The 15,578-nt window shown below is 42.8% G+C and overlaps 1 protein-coding gene and 1 long non-coding RNA gene across 3 annotated transcripts in view; one reads left to right on the top strand and one right to left on the bottom strand.

The window, feature by feature from the left end:
- Positions 1–15,578, bottom strand: part of Cntnap2 (contactin associated protein 2) — a 2,247,664-nt gene that overhangs the window by 1,136,487 nt on the left and 1,095,599 nt on the right.
- Positions 8,718–15,305, top strand: LOC103692120 (uncharacterized). The gene is made up of 2 exons (XR_015686530.1): positions 8,718–8,830; positions 11,231–15,305. It is a non-coding gene; the product is annotated as an uncharacterized LOC103692120 (long non-coding RNA).

Below are 15,578 nucleotides of genomic sequence, written 5' to 3'. Positions count from 1 at the left end.
AGATTTCCACAAGTGTGTCAAGAACTCTACTCACTGACGAATCTCCCCAAGGGGACCCCACAGTCTCTTTAAAGAAGGAGAGAGAGAGGAAGCACAGAGTTAAGGAAGGGGCGGACTAAAGGGGAATGATGAAGCAGTTCTTGGTCTGAGGCAGAGCTCGGGTTTCAGTTTATTTCCTTTTACAAGGTTGGCAGTCTTGCTAACCTTCCAGCATTAATGGGCAGCATTTAAGCCACAGGAGTGGGGTTGGTGGCTTCCCTTAATCTGCTCCACACAGACAAGAGTCAAAGGACAGGATCTGAAACAATTCAGTGAAAACTCATTCTTCAAAAGAGGATTGGCTAAAGATATTTGGACACACAAAATATCAATTGACAAACTACCAATTTTACAAATTTATCACCAATCCATCAGGTAATTCTGTTGCCCAATATTCTTTTTGAATATATTCTATGAATATGAATGTATTCCTATGAATGTATTCATGAATACACTTCTCTTAAATATATTCAATAAATGTGAATATATTACTAGTATTTTAAGATTGTTCAATTTATCAAAAGCCAAGGGTCATGGATTTAGACTTTTAATGAATTTATTCATGGAAACAAATTCATGAAGAACATGGTCCTGAACTAAATCATCCTGAGAACATGGTGAGTGGAGAAAGAGTCAATAACTCCTCTACCCACTCATTCAACCAGATGCCAGGATAAACATTGTTAGGATGACATAGAGACAAACATATTTACTTACTAGAGCTAACCATCTTAGCACAACTACTCTCTTTAAATACTTTGGCTAAGCAATGCTTTAACATATAATGATTATTTTTCCTGCTCAAAGAAGGAGGTACACAAGTAATGTGGACATAAATGATGCCAGTCCTGATGACTTCATATAAAATATAGTATGGACACTTCCACATACTGATCTCCATCAGTCTGTATTTACTGGAAACTTGAATGTCACACATGAACCTACAGAATCCAGGTAGCTAGTCATCCTATGGGTGAATTCAGAAAATGAACAAAGGAGGAGATCAAACGTAATACACAAGGACATAGCTCAGAGGGAGAGGGTTTGCCCAGCATAGCATCGCAAAGGTGTTGTGCTCCACTCCAGAACCATAAAAGTGAGAAAAATATGAGGTCTTGTGGCCCAAGGCTTATAAATCCATCATGGTGTAGGCTGTGACAGTGGATTACAAATCCAAGGTTAGCTTGGACTACAGAACCAATTCAAGGATGGCCTGTAAAAATAATTAAGACTCTGTATCAGAATCACAAAGAAGAAAACATACAATTCAGTAAAACAAAAATTGCAAAATTTGAGGAAGACCCTATATGAAAACCCCAGAATTTAGAGGGGGAAGAGGAGGAGAAAGGAGAGGAAGAAGAGGAGGAGTAGAGGAGAGGAGAAGAGAGGAGAGAGTATGTGTGTTTGTTAGAGGACATGCCAATATCTAGTAGTAACTTACAAACACGGTAATAAAATTTTGGTTATAGGAATTAATATACAGATAATTCTCCTTTTTTCAGATATTGCAAATTCAAAAACTCGGAGTGATGGTAGCTGGTTTTAACATTTTTTTATAATAAGAATGAAATGTTATCTCATATATATCATATGTGTAACATTGTATTTCTCAGGAGTCTTATTTTCTTAAACTAGAGTAGAAATATAATACATCAAAGTGACTCTATGTTAAAACATACAAACAAGGTTAATGTGAATGTAATAGTTATTCTCACTAATTACGGTTTTTAGTAAGCCATGATTAGCTTCATTAAGTAACACATTAGTCTCTTTTTCTTAGCTTCATGAGGTAGAGTACAATGAGATTGCTTGATTTAAGCGTTGTGTGGCTTTAAAAAGACCAAGTGTTTTTCCCCAAAGGGCACCACAAATAATAAAAATGCAGATCCTAGTTGAACATTGTTATTCTCTGAAAAAGTCATCAAAACCACATCAAAATGTTGGCATTTCAAGAAAAGAGTTTGCATTATATTGACTTCGACTTCTACTAGAAATTTCCATGGCCATCATATGTGAACCCTGGTCATGAAGTCGCTGTGCTGTAGGGAGTCTGACCCTTCTTTTTGTCTCTGAACTGTGCAAAGTAAAAAAAAAGCTTTTGTTGTTTTTCTGTATGTAGTTCCTTCCTTTAATATACAATTTCCCAACTTGCTCTCAATGGTAACTCGAGCAAATAGAAACTGTACACTTTTCACTGTTGATTTTCCCATTTACTTAAACAATGGCTTCCCAGCTGTTGTCAATGTTTGAGCTTAGTCAGAACTCACAGGGAAACATGGCATAGTTCATAATTAACTTTTTTCATATGTAAACAACTAAACAATTTTATGTCATAAAACAAATGAACTAGTCTGATTCCATTGGAATTCATGGAAAAACTATTTTTCATGTGTACTAGAGTTGATTAAGTCTCTTGTTCAGAGAGGTTTTGAAAGATAAGCTCATCCTTTCTTATAGATTCTGTCTACATCTTTAAAGCCAGGTTCCTAAAACTACTATTTCAGCATGGTAACACTTTTTTTTATCTCTTTCTTGTATCTTGTGAACATCAGAGTTTTCTACTTTCATAGATGAAGCTTACAACTACCTTAAAAATGATTCATGGTGGTATTTTTCTTGGGATAATGAATTTGTTTACTACAGTAACAATCTTGCAATAATGGGATATACAGAGACTTGAACATGTTTTGAACAGTAAGTGCTTGGCTTGGGTATGTTGGATTAACTCATGATGAGTCTAGAAAGGAATATGGAAAGACAACTGGGATAAATTTTCTTTCTTATCTAGGTACTCAATTATATAGTTTATCTCCTACTGTATCAAGACAATGATTCTGACTCTGAAGATAGACCAAAACATTGTTTTAATGGGAGTCAGATGCTATATGAACATATGTGGTTACAACAGCTTATCGGCATAAGTGTAAAGAACAGAAACAATGCCTAAATTTATTAATTAGAGACTGAATAGTCAGCATAAGAAATACATTCCTTTCAGTAAAATTCATTACATCTGGTTAGAGTCAAAGATTTAGTAACAAAACTATTTACCATATCTCACTACTAAAGAGAAACTGATATTTTACATTATTTTCTTCTAGGAGATTATTTTTAACTGAAAGAATGATACAGTTTAACAAAAATAGTCTATGCAGGCCTTTTTTAGATGTTAAATTAAATTTGCATATTTTAATACACTGTTGGAAATTCAATCCTATTTTAAAAATTTTATGTAGATTACAACAATAACATATTAAAATTTAGATAAGTATTTCTAGCATATTTGGTATAATAGCAAAAAGATTAGGTTCAAAGTGAATGTATTTGTCATTAGCTATTTAATCAACTATGTTATAATTCATGTTTCAAGTACATATTTTTAGCTGTGTCTAGCAACCTCTATATAATGATCTGTAGTAAGAACAGAAGCTATGTTTTATTTATTAAATTTTATTACAATAACATTTTTTCATTCTGCTCTGTTTGATGAGAAGTTATAAAATTCTACCATAAACATAGTCATTTCCCAAAGATAATTACACATGCTTTATTACTTAACACTTCTCTCTCCTACCTTTGTTAGAAGGCAGGTAAATCAAGAGGATAAAGGAATTATTCCGTGCACAAGTAAAGTTGAATGATATCATTTATCTGACATATTGCCTTATAGCTCAGACTTTCCAGGGGGACAGGCACAAGTTGAAATATGACCCTAGGTTTCAGAGGTACATACTGATTAATGGGGGGTGGTATATGTAGAGAAAAAAGCAGATTCTGCCTCATACTAAATTAAAGAAGTTTACAATAAGAAGGGCCAGAAAGATTGTTTAACTTTTAAACTGAAGAAGTGGAGGACTGCTAATGTGACAGGAATCCTGCAAACAAGAACTCACAGTAGCTGTGACTTGTGCACAAACCCTGAACATGATCTAGCTGGACCAATTTCCAGAATGGATAGGAATGTTCTTCTGAAGTACCACTCCTGACTAAGGAACTATTGGCAATTTCTGGCTTCCCTTTCATTGAAGCCTTGGTATGTTGTGTGCATTGCAGTGCATCACCTTATACCCAGGTGCATATTGGAAGCACTAAAGTAGATTCAATGGGCTTAAAAGGACTCCACAAGCATTCCATAGGGTCTTGTTCTCTCTGTCTTAACTAGTTGTGTCATTCTGTGTTAATGAACATCTACCTTAAAAGAAGTTTCTCCTCTCAAGTCTCAGGGGTCATTGTGGAAGAGGAAGGAGTGATATTGGTAAAAGTCAGAGGTGATGGATTACTACAAGGCATAGTGTTTTCCAGACGAAGGGAGACATTTGCACCTATAACTCACCACAACTGTGATAGCATGTATAAAACTTGAGCAAGCTCCTGCCACACAAAATTCTGACATCAAGAAGGGAGGAAGACATAAAGTTCTACCCTTAGCAGTGGACCTATTAGTAATGCGTAACTACTAGAAGAGGATGAATCAGTGTCCTTTAAGTGTATGGTCCTTCGACGGTTCAACATGCTCCAATGGAAGGCCACATAATCAAAAATATAAGGATAGTACTAACTATATTTCATGGGTTTAGAAAACAAGAACAACAACAACAACAACAACAACAACAATCCCACAAAAGTTGGGTGGTTGGGAAGCTGGAGTGGAATTGGGAGGGATGAGATATGATCAAAGATATTGTAAAGGATTGTAAAGTAGTAGGAAAAATGAGGAAAAAATGATATGATGGAAGGGGAAATATATAAAGTCGGAAAGGAACAGTGGTGGGGGTGAAAGAGGAGGAAGTGGAGGTGAGGAAATATGAGATGGGTTGGATCTCATAGAAATAATCAGTAATGCTACTTGGCAAGAGGGGATCATGACAAACTTAGAGGACTCCCCAGTCTCCCTTTGCTTCATAAATACATGACTGAATACATATTGTCCCCTAATTTTGTCTTTAAAACCCCAGAAAGGTGACCATTCAATATGCATTTGTTGAATGAACAAGTAGGTTGCCTGAGCTAGAGTGAGAGCAATTGGCATTCAGTTCCTGTGTGCAATGGGAGAAATCAAGAGCGGGGTTAGATAGAAGTAGATAATAAAAGACTTAGATTTCAACTTAAGAAGGTTGAATTTCATCCAATTAGAAATTTATAGAGTGAAGAGGGGTCATAATTAGAGAATACTTGAGGGAATCACTTTAGCAGCTATCAATTATGAGTAAAATATGACAGCTTTTCACTGACATCCCTTCACATTCTTCCAAATAAATATGTCCCTAATGTGTATGTACAGAGCTAAATAAATTCAATGCTATACTTAGACATGTGAATTATTATCATTCACCACTCCAAAGTGAGCAAGAAAATGGCTTAGTTCAGAAGCTCAGCAGAATTAACTTTTAAATTTCATTTTGGTAGTTCATCCTATGAGGGTTCTGCAAAATTCATTTACCCAGCTCTAGGTCTAGCTTTGTAGTGATATGGTCCTTTCGGCATTTGGTTCCCATTTTACTTTTGTTTCTTTTACTTTCCTTCCATCTCTCATCAAAATTGTATAGACCTAAATTCTCTCAGGATGACTCTTCAAGTGGAGAATGCAATCCAACTTGGAGACAGTCTCAACTGTCCATATTTATGTATCAGTTACTCATGCATGAACTTGTTTACAAATTATGTATTTATATCTATAGTTTAGCAACTCCCCAAACATTTTGCAAAAGCATTATATATTTCACTTGCAGAAACAACAGAATCAGAGCTGTCATTGGTGTCTTATGAAGATAAATTATTGAGTCACAAAAGTCATGAGATAAAGGGTAACACAGAACTTGATTTCCTCCCTGAAGGTATTGTGGCACTCACTGTCAGTCAAATGTCAGGTCAACAACTTAGTTTTCATTACTAACAGCATTACTATCATGGCTGAAACCACGACCTCATCACAGGGGAAGGAGGCTTCTTCTAAAGCCCACGAGGCTGAACTGCATAGCCATTCTGTTCTCATTTGCAGCATCTGTGTTTCAATCTATAGTGATATTAAGGGGAGAGTGGGGATTCAGGGCTTCCTTAACTGAACTCAGAAATTTCAGGAATAACTTCTTACACAAGAGCACATATAAAACTACGTAGGAAATGCTTTAAAAATCTGTCATTGATGTGCCCATATTTACTGATAAAACATGTGTACTTGGTTTACAGTTCTGTTTTAAAGATGGTATTTATGGGTATGTATCATTTGGAACTTCAAAATCAAAGCACTCTAACATTTTCAAATAATAACGACATAACAATTAAAACAATATGCACCAACTTTAGGAGCATGTACCCTCCATGACAGTTTTCCTGGCTGATGGTGAAGGTGGGGTCGAATTCAGTGTTACCTTTCAGCTTGGGTTTAGCCATAAGTCTGGGCCTTTGGCAGGTGGGGAAGCAAAGTAAAGGACTGCAAAGGCAGTGCCAGGAGCCACTCAGTGGACATCCACACCCTGCCTTTCCTTGGTTCAAATCTACTAAGGTACATAGCAGCACTCGAGGAAGAACAGCATCTAAAAGTAGGTGTGTTCTTTGAGCCATTCTGTAAAGTTTACATACCACATACCAATTTATATCAGGCCTTCCAACTCTAGATCACAGCTATTAACAAATTTATATGGAGCTAAGTCCTCCAGATGGCGATTGAATTGGAATCTACTCTGTCCCATATAAATAAAATTAAGAAACTAGGAATAAGAAGCAAAAGTATAGCTCTCCTCCAGCCGAGTAAGATGCCCAAAGGAAAGAAGGCCAAGGGGAAGAAAGTGGCTCTGGCTGCCACCATCATCAAGAAACAGAAGGCCAAAAAGGTGGTCAATCCTTTGAGAAAAGGCCCAAGAGCTTTGGCATTGGGCAGGACATCTAGCCCAAAAGAAATCTAACATTCTTCATCAAATGGCCTCGCTACATCAGGTTGCAGCAGCAAAGAGCCATCCTCTATAAGCGGCTCAAAGTATCTCCTGCTATAAATCAGTTTACCCAGGCCCTGGATAAGCAAACAGCTACTCAGCTGCTTAAGCTCGCCCACAAGTACAGGCCAGAGACAAAGCAGGAGAAGAAGCAAAGGCTGCTGGCCCATGCTGGGAAGAAAGCTGCTGGCAAAGGGGACGTCCCAACTAAGAGACCACCTGTCCTCCGATCAGGGGTCAATATAGTCACCACCTTGGTGGAGAACAAGAAGGCTCAGCTGATGGTATGGGGGTGTCCTACTACATCATCAAGGGAAAAGCCAGGCTAGGGTGCCTGGTCCACAGGAAGATATCCACCGCTGTTGCCTTCACACAGGCTAACTCAGAAGACAAGGATGCTCTGGCTAAGCTGGAGGAAGCTTTATAATGACAGATATGACGAGATTGGCTGCCACTGGGGAGGCAACGTCCTGGGTCCTAAGTCTGTGGCTCACATTGCAAAGCTAGAAAAGGCAAAGGCTAAAGAACTCGCCATTAAACTGGGTTAAATGTACACTAAGTTTTCTGTACATAAATATAATTACAAAATTTAAAAAGAAAGTAGAGGCAGGAGGTGGGGTTGTGATAGAATATTCTGGCTCCTTATCAAAGGCAGTATATATTGATGTTCATGCACACCAACAAGTCTCACTCCAGAGGAATAGACAGATGCAAACGAATACTGTGATGACTATTCTTGGTTATCAACTTGACTCCTTCTGTAACTAACTAAATTGAACTGAAGGAATGGCCATTCAGAGCCTGCCCCAGATGTAGCCCATATATATATATATATATATATATATATATATATATATATATATATATATATACATACATACACACAGCCACCAAAACTAGATAAGATTGATGAGGCTAAAAAATGCATGCTGAAAGGGACTGGATATAGATCTCTACTGAGAGACACATCCAGAGAATGTCCAATACAGAGGTCAATGCTAGCAGCAAAGCACTGAACTGAGAACAGGACCCCTTGGGGAAAATTAGAAGTAGTATTGAAAGAGTTGAAGGAGCTTTCAACCTGATAAAAACAATGCCAACCAACTAGAGCTCCCAGGGACTAAACCACTACCGAAAGACTATACATGGACTGACCCAGGGCTCCAACTGTATATGTAGCAGAGAATAGCCTTGTTGGGGCACCAGTGGAAGGGGAAGCCCTTGGTCCTGCCAAAGTTGGACACCCAGGACAGGGGAATATGGAGGGGCAGTAAGGGGGACAGATGGGGGGGAATACCTGTGTGGGAGAGGGGGAGGGAATTGGAGGCTTATAAACAGGAAACCGGGAAAGGGAATAACATTTGAAATGTAAGTAAAGAAATATATCTAATAAAAAAATTCTTCTTGTCAGCAAGCACTTCCTGTTATCAGCAATCATGCCAGGGTTTAGTGTCTGCAGATGGGGTAGATCATACCCTCTCAGGATAAAGGTAATGTTGGGAAGATGGGAGTGTTTGCTGACAGGAGATGCTTGTAGGTGATTCCCAGGGAGGCACCTCTGAGAAACACTTGCAGCCACTTCCACAAAGTGTTTGCAAGGATGCTTGACTCAGTTTTGTAGAAAATAGGATGGACCAAGCTGGAAGATGACTGAGGCCTGGATGTCCCTTGTGATTCTCAGAGAGCAGTGAGGTGAGACCTCTGTGACCTCACAGGGTAAAGCCCCGCCCTAGTAACAGTAGAGTTTTTAGGCTGAGGACAACTCAGAGTCCAGTAAAGAGGGCTGGCATTCACAGTGAGCACATGTGTCTGCCCATGTTAGGGCTGTTTTCGTGGAATGGGCACTTCCTGAAATTTATCACGTGAGTAACGCACTCAGTGTGAGGCATTTCCTCATTGGGGTCTTAAATGTGGGAAACTGAGAAATAGAGGGGACTTGAGGTGTTTCTGACTGAGGACAGCATATCCTAAGAGAGGTAGAAACAGGTCAGAAGTCTCAAGGCAGTGGGACTGGCTACTCAAGACTTCAGGGAGAGGAACCCCTCACTCACCAGGGATCGAGGCTTTGGACAAAAGCCACATACATATATCTGGACCAGGACAGGAAGGAGGAAGCAGTGCTGTTGCCATGCCCACTTTTGACCATCAGTCATAGCTTGTCCAGGGAAGGGGGCAAACATCCCTGGTACTAGTGTCTGATCTTCCCTGAGGACTTCAGTCCTTGGCAGTAGCAATCTTCTCATTTGAACTCAGAGGTGCAACAATATGGAACAAACATTAATGTCACTATCACAGGAAACACCATGACAGCACATTCCCCTCCCATTCTGTACTTTTATGTTTTCTCTTTCTGTGTGTGTTGTATGTGTGCTCATGTGTGTGCTCATGTCTGCAGGTCCACATCCATATTGGGAAAGTACATGAGGATGACTCTGGATGATGGCACATAACGTCTTCTACAAATATACACACTGTTAAATGAGACAGGGTAATTTTATGTTTGGGCTTTATTTAAGAGGGAAAGCACAATCGTTTCTCACCTAGGCACATAGGAAGAACCTGGAGAGAAGTGTGATCAGGCCTCTGTTACCTCATCTAATAGCCCATTGCCATGGTAAAGGCATAATCATATTTAAATTGTATGCTAGTATGCATGCTCTGGGAGTGTATATATGGGAATGCATGTTCCTTCAGGTTTATAGGCATGCAGGAAAGATCAGGAACAAGGACCTGAATCCCAGTTATAAGGGCTCAGTGTATTTCCTGAGGTGTTTCTTATCTAACATGACAGGAGTTTTGTTAAGTAGCCAAAACAGCAGTGAAACAAGGGTACCTGCCGACTGGTATGCTATATATAGACTCAGAGAGAAGACACTATACCCACGCCAGGAAGAGAGGCCTCTGGAGAAACTGTCAAGTTAGCACCCGTTCTTAAGACACAAAACTCAAGCCTATAAATGATCAATAACTTATATCATCCTCCACCCATGTCATCCTTTCAGGGAGCATATGCTACACAGGTACATAGGAAGAGCTTTACCAGGACCTTCTCAGTGGCTTCTCTAGACATGACTCTTCCTGGAAATAATCTTGATATTCAGATATTCAGCTGATAGACCCTTCCTTTATTCTTTTTTTTTTTTGGAGCTGGGGACCGAACCCAGGGCCTTGGGCTTCCTAGGCAAGCGCTCTACCACTGAGCTAAATCCCGAACCCCTAGACCCTTCCTTTAATGACTATAGACCTTGATATGCCATTCTCTCTTCATCTAATTTTCATATTTATATTTATAAGATGGGTGTTAATGTATTTGGGAATGAATCTGTATGTGTGTGTGTGTGTGTGTGTGTGTGTGTGTGTGTGTGTAGAGACTCAATCATGTCAGCTGTTTCTTTCATGACATTCTCAAAAGTCATTGACTACCATGAGGTCAGGGAGTGAAACTTCATGAAATGCTTCATGGGAGATCCTATTACAGCCTGGACAGCCTTTGAGCTTTTCTAAACTGAGTGAGGCTTGGCCTTTGTGACCTCACATAGTGGGTCACTGTCCTGGCTATGGGTGTGTCCTAGTTCTGAGGGCTGCAGAGTCTATTATAGGAGAAGGTGCCAGGGGTCCCTTTCAGGTAAGTCAGCACAGAAAATCTTTGGGGAAAGACCCAATCTCACAACAGTATTTTACATGGAGGAAGTTTTTTGTGAAAGGGGGAACAAAGGGTTTTGGATGGTCAAGACAGATACAATCTTGAGAAGAATGTTATAGCAAGGACTAGGGGAATATCCTCACAGAACATGACCATGGATGACACACACACAGAGGACACATCCTAAATAAGAAAAAGAGGCCTTGTGATGATCTGCACGGTCTCCAATGCCTTGGCAAGATATTTGAGGACTAACCACTATACTTCCTCCTAACTTCTTGTGATGTTCCACCATGTGCTCTCATGCCAGAAGGAAGGAAATGCATCATGGGGCCTTGCTTCTCCTAACTTAGAAGCAACAATCTTTTCACATGTGTTCATGGGTCCTCTTTACCACAGGCACAGACAGCTACATAACAGGAAAGAGTTTTCCCAGCCAGCTTCTTTATCTTTGTATTTATATACTGTATAATTTGTTTCATGTGGATTGTGAGCTCAGTGTGTCAATGTCTGAACATGGTACCCAGAGGACAGGTCAATGATGTTGAGAGAACATTCGAGATGCCAGACAAGGACATTAAATATTTTCTTCTATAAATATCTTTTTCTTTTTTCCCAGGAATATTGGCAATAGATCATGGCTAACAACATAGTGGTTTTGGACAAATATGGACTCAAAAGTATGTTGTACTTCAATCCCCCAAAAAATTAGATAACTTGAACCTGAAAATTTCTGGACCTAGATAGGTGGCCCTGAAATATAAGAGGCCCAGAAAACAAACCGAAAATAGTATGTATCCTTGACAAACCATGATCTTGAAGGAGTCCAGGTCCAAAACAAGTAGAGATGTAGGCTTGGGTCAGTACCTGACCATGAAGAGGCCCAGACCCAAAGGAAGAACTGATATGGGCCTGGGCCTATGCCTAACCATTGAAGAGGCCTGGGCCCAAAGAAGAAGAAATATGGGCCTAGGCCAATCCCTGTTGCTAACAGGCCTGGGCCATAAAGAATTGATGGGGGCCTGGGCCTCCCTAACCCTTGAAGAGGCCTGGACCCAAAGAAGAAGAAATATGGGCCTGGGCCAATCCCTGACTGTGAATAGGCCTGGGCCCAAAAGAAGTGATGTGGGCCTGGGCCTATCCCTAACCCTTGAAGAGGCCTGGGCCCAAAGAAGAAGAAATATGGACCTGGGCCAATCCCTGACCCTGAAGACGCCTGGGGCCAAAAGAAGTGATATGGGCCTGGGCCTAACCTAACCTGTGAAGAGGCCTGGGCCCAAAGAAGAAGAAATATGGGCCTGGGCCAATCCCTGACCCTGAAGAGGCCTGGGCCCAAAAGAAGTGATGTGGGCCTGGGCCAATCCCTGACCCTGAAGAGGCCTGGGCCCAAAAGAAGTGATGTGGGCCTGGGTCTGTCCCTAACCCTTGAAGAGGCCTGGGCCCAAAGAAGAGGAAATATGGGCCTCGGCCAATCCCTGACTGTGAATAGGCCTGGGCCCAAAAGAAGTGATGTGGGCCTGGGCCTATCCCTTACCCTTGAAAAGGCCTGGGCCCAAAGAAGAAGAAATATGGGCCTGGGCCAATCCCTGACCCTGAAGAGGCCTGGGCCCAAAAAAAGTGATGTGGGCCTGGGCCAATCCCTGACCCTGAAGAGGCCTGGGCCCAAAAAAGTGATGTGGGCCTGGGCCTATCCTTGACCCTGAAGAGGCCTGGGCCCCAAAGAAGTGATGTGGGCCTGGGTCTGTCCCTAACCCTTGAAGAGGCCTGGGCCCAAAGAAGAGGAAATATGGGCCTAGGCCAATCCCTGTTGCTAACAGGCCTGGGCCATAAAGAATTGATGGGGGCCTGGGCCTCCCTAACCCTTGAAGAGGCCTGGACCCAAAGAAGAAGAAATATGGGCCTGGGCCAATCCCTGACTGTGAATAGGCCTGGGCCCAAAAGAAGTGATGTGGGCCTGGGCCTATCCTTAACCCTTGAAGAGGTCTGGGCCCAAAGAAGAAGAAATATGGGCCTGGGTCAATCCCTGACCCTGAAGAGGCCTGGGCCCAAAAGAAGTGATGTGGGCCTGGGCCTATCCCTAACCCTTGAAGAGGCCTGGGCCCAAAGAAGAAGAAATATGGGCCTGGGCCAATCCCTGACCCTGAAGACGCCTGGGGCCAAAAGAAGTGATATGGGCCTGGGCCTAACCTAACCTGTGAAGAGGCCTGGGCCCAAAGAAGAAGAAATAGGGGCCTGGGCCAATCCCTGACCCTGAAGAGGCCTGGGCCCAAAAGAAGTGATGTGGGCCTGGGCCAATCCCTGACCCTGAAGAGGCCTGGGCCCAAAAGAAGTGATGTGGGCCTGGGTCTGTCCCTAACCCTTGAAGAGGCCTGGGCCCAAAGAAGAGGAAATATGGGCCTCGGCCAATCCCTGACTGTGAATAGGCCTGGGCCCAAAAGAAGTGATGTGGGCCTGGGCCTATCCCTTACCCTTGAAAAGGCCTGGGCCCAAAGAAGAAGAAATATGGGCCTGGGCCAATCCCTGACCCTGAAGAGGCCTGGGCCCAAAAAAAGTGATGTGGGCCTGGGCCAATCCCTGACCCTGAAGAGGCCTGGGCCCAAAAAAGTGATGTGGGCCTGGGCCTATCCTTGACCCTGAAGAGGCCTGGGCCCCAAAGAAGTGATGTGGGCCTGGGTCTGTCCCTAACCCTTGAAGAGGCCTGGGCCCAAAGAAGAGGAAATATGGGCCTAGGCCAATCCCTGTTGCTAACAGGCCTGGGCCATAAAGAATTGATGGGGGCCTGGGCCTCCCTAACCCTTGAAGAGGCCTGGACCCAAAGAAGAAGAAATATGGGCCTGGGCCAATCCCTGACTGTGAATAGGCCTGGGCCCAAAAGAAGTGATGTGGGCCTGGGCCTATCCTTAACCCTTGAAGAGGTCTGGGCCCAAAGAAGAAGAAATATGGGCCTGGGTCAATCCCTGACCCTGAAGAGGCCTGGGCCCAAAAGAAGTGATGTGGGCCTGGGCCTATCCCTAACCCTTGAAGAGGCCTGGGCCCAAAGAAGAAGAAATATGGACCTGGGCCAATCCCTGACCCTGAAGACGCCTGGGGCCAAAAGAAGTGATATGGACCTGGGCCTAACCTAACCTGTGAAGAGGCCTGGGCCCAAAGAAGAAGAAATATGGGCCTGGGCCACTCCCTGACCCTGAAGAGGCCTGGGCCCAAAAGAAGTGATGTGGGCCTGGGCCAATCCCTGACCCTGAAGAGGCCTGGGCCCAAAAGAAGTGATGTGGGCCTGGGTCTGTCCCTAACCCTTGAAGAGGCCTGGGCCCAAAGAAGAAGAAATATGGGCCTGGGCCAATCCCTGACCCTGAAGAGGCCTGGGCCCAAAAAAAGTGATGTGGGCCTGGGCCAATCCCTGACCCTGAAGAGGCCTGGGCCCAAAAAAGTGATGTGTGCCTGGGCCCAAAAAAGTGATGTGGGCCTGGGCCTAAAAAAGTGATGTGGGCCTGGGCCTATCCTTGACCCTGAAGAGGCCTGGGCCCCAAAGAAGTGATGTGGGCCTGGGCCTATCCCTAACCTTTGATGAGGCCTGGGCCCAAAGAAGGAGAAATATGGACCTGGGCCAATTCCTGGCACTTAAATGGCCTGGGCCCAAAAGTAATGATGTGGGCCTGGGCCTATCTCTAACCCTTGAAGGGGCCCAGGCCCAAAGAAGATGAAATATGGGCCTGGGCCTATGCCTAATCCCTGAAGAGTCCTGAGCACAAAGAAAAAGAAATATGGGTTTGGGTCAATCCCTACCCTAAAGTGGCCTGGGACAGAAAAAAATGGGCCTGGGTCTATCCCTAATCCTTGAAGAGGCCAAAACCAAAGCAGAAATATGAGCCTGGGATAGTCTCTGATCCTGAGGATGCTTGGCCCCAAAACAATTAGATTTGTGTGCTTGGGCTAACCCCTAGCCCTGAAGAGGCCTGGGCCAAAATTAGAAGAGATATAGCCTGGGCCTCTCCTTAATCCACAAGAGGCTCAGGTCCAATTTATAAGATGTGTGGACCTAGGCTTATCTCTTACCTTCAAGAAGCCTGGGCCCTAAGCAAGAAGGGAATATTGATGTAGGCTAGTTCTTCAAAGAACAGGGTCTGGGCCAAAAGATTATTTCCAATCCAAACCCTGACCCTGAACACCATCAGTCCATATAAAAAAAAATGTGTCAAGGCCAGACTTTGAACCTGATGAAGTTTGGGCCCAAATGTAATATTGAAATTATCTTGTATTTACCCTCACTCAAAGACCAAACAAATAAGTGTGGCCAGGTCAAGACTAAAATGAAACAACACTGTGGTTAGTATACCATGAAGTAGTCTAATTCAAGGTCTTAATTTCAACTGATACCATGACTATTTATGCCTAGGCCATACCCACTACTCTAGGATGGTTGGGCATAACCACAAGAGGTCCTGGTGCAATAATGGCAAAGACCATAGAGTGACATCAGAGGGATCCTGGCAGCTTCCTGACCACAGAATACCCAATGTCCAGCTTAAATTCAAGGGTGTGTGTTACTCCCACTCTCTTTATAATTGTTGACAACTTTCACTATAAGGAAGCAAGGAATACACCAAGACCTTGTAGTTTTACATTATACTTTAGCAGGCATTTCGTACTCCAGCATTGTGTATATAGTTTTCAATAAATATAATGTTCATCTGCTATCATGTCTTTTCCTGAATTGTATATTTTGGCTCTTGCATTTCTGAATGATGGTTTTCAATCCTCAATTGAATTTCTTAAAACAGGTCGTGATGGTTACAACAGCAAGTGTGGGTGGCTAGCACTAGCACATCTCTTTCTCAGCTGCTGTCTCCATGTGCAGGGCACACATCTGTAGGCTCACACCTCATCCTGAAGCGAGTGTACCTCTGTCCATGGTTTGTGTCTTTGCCTTTAGTTGGAGTCTCCTAAGGAGACTAAAGAAAGGGCCCAAG

Source organism: Rattus norvegicus, chromosome 4 (assembly GCF_021556685.1).
Source record: "Rattus norvegicus strain SHRSP/BbbUtx chromosome 4, alternate assembly SHRSP_T2T, whole genome shotgun sequence".
Lineage (NCBI taxonomy): Eukaryota > Metazoa > Chordata > Mammalia > Rodentia > Muridae > Rattus > Rattus norvegicus.
The sequence above is the reverse complement of the archived record's forward strand: the minus strand, read 5'-3'. Positions and strand labels throughout refer to the sequence as shown.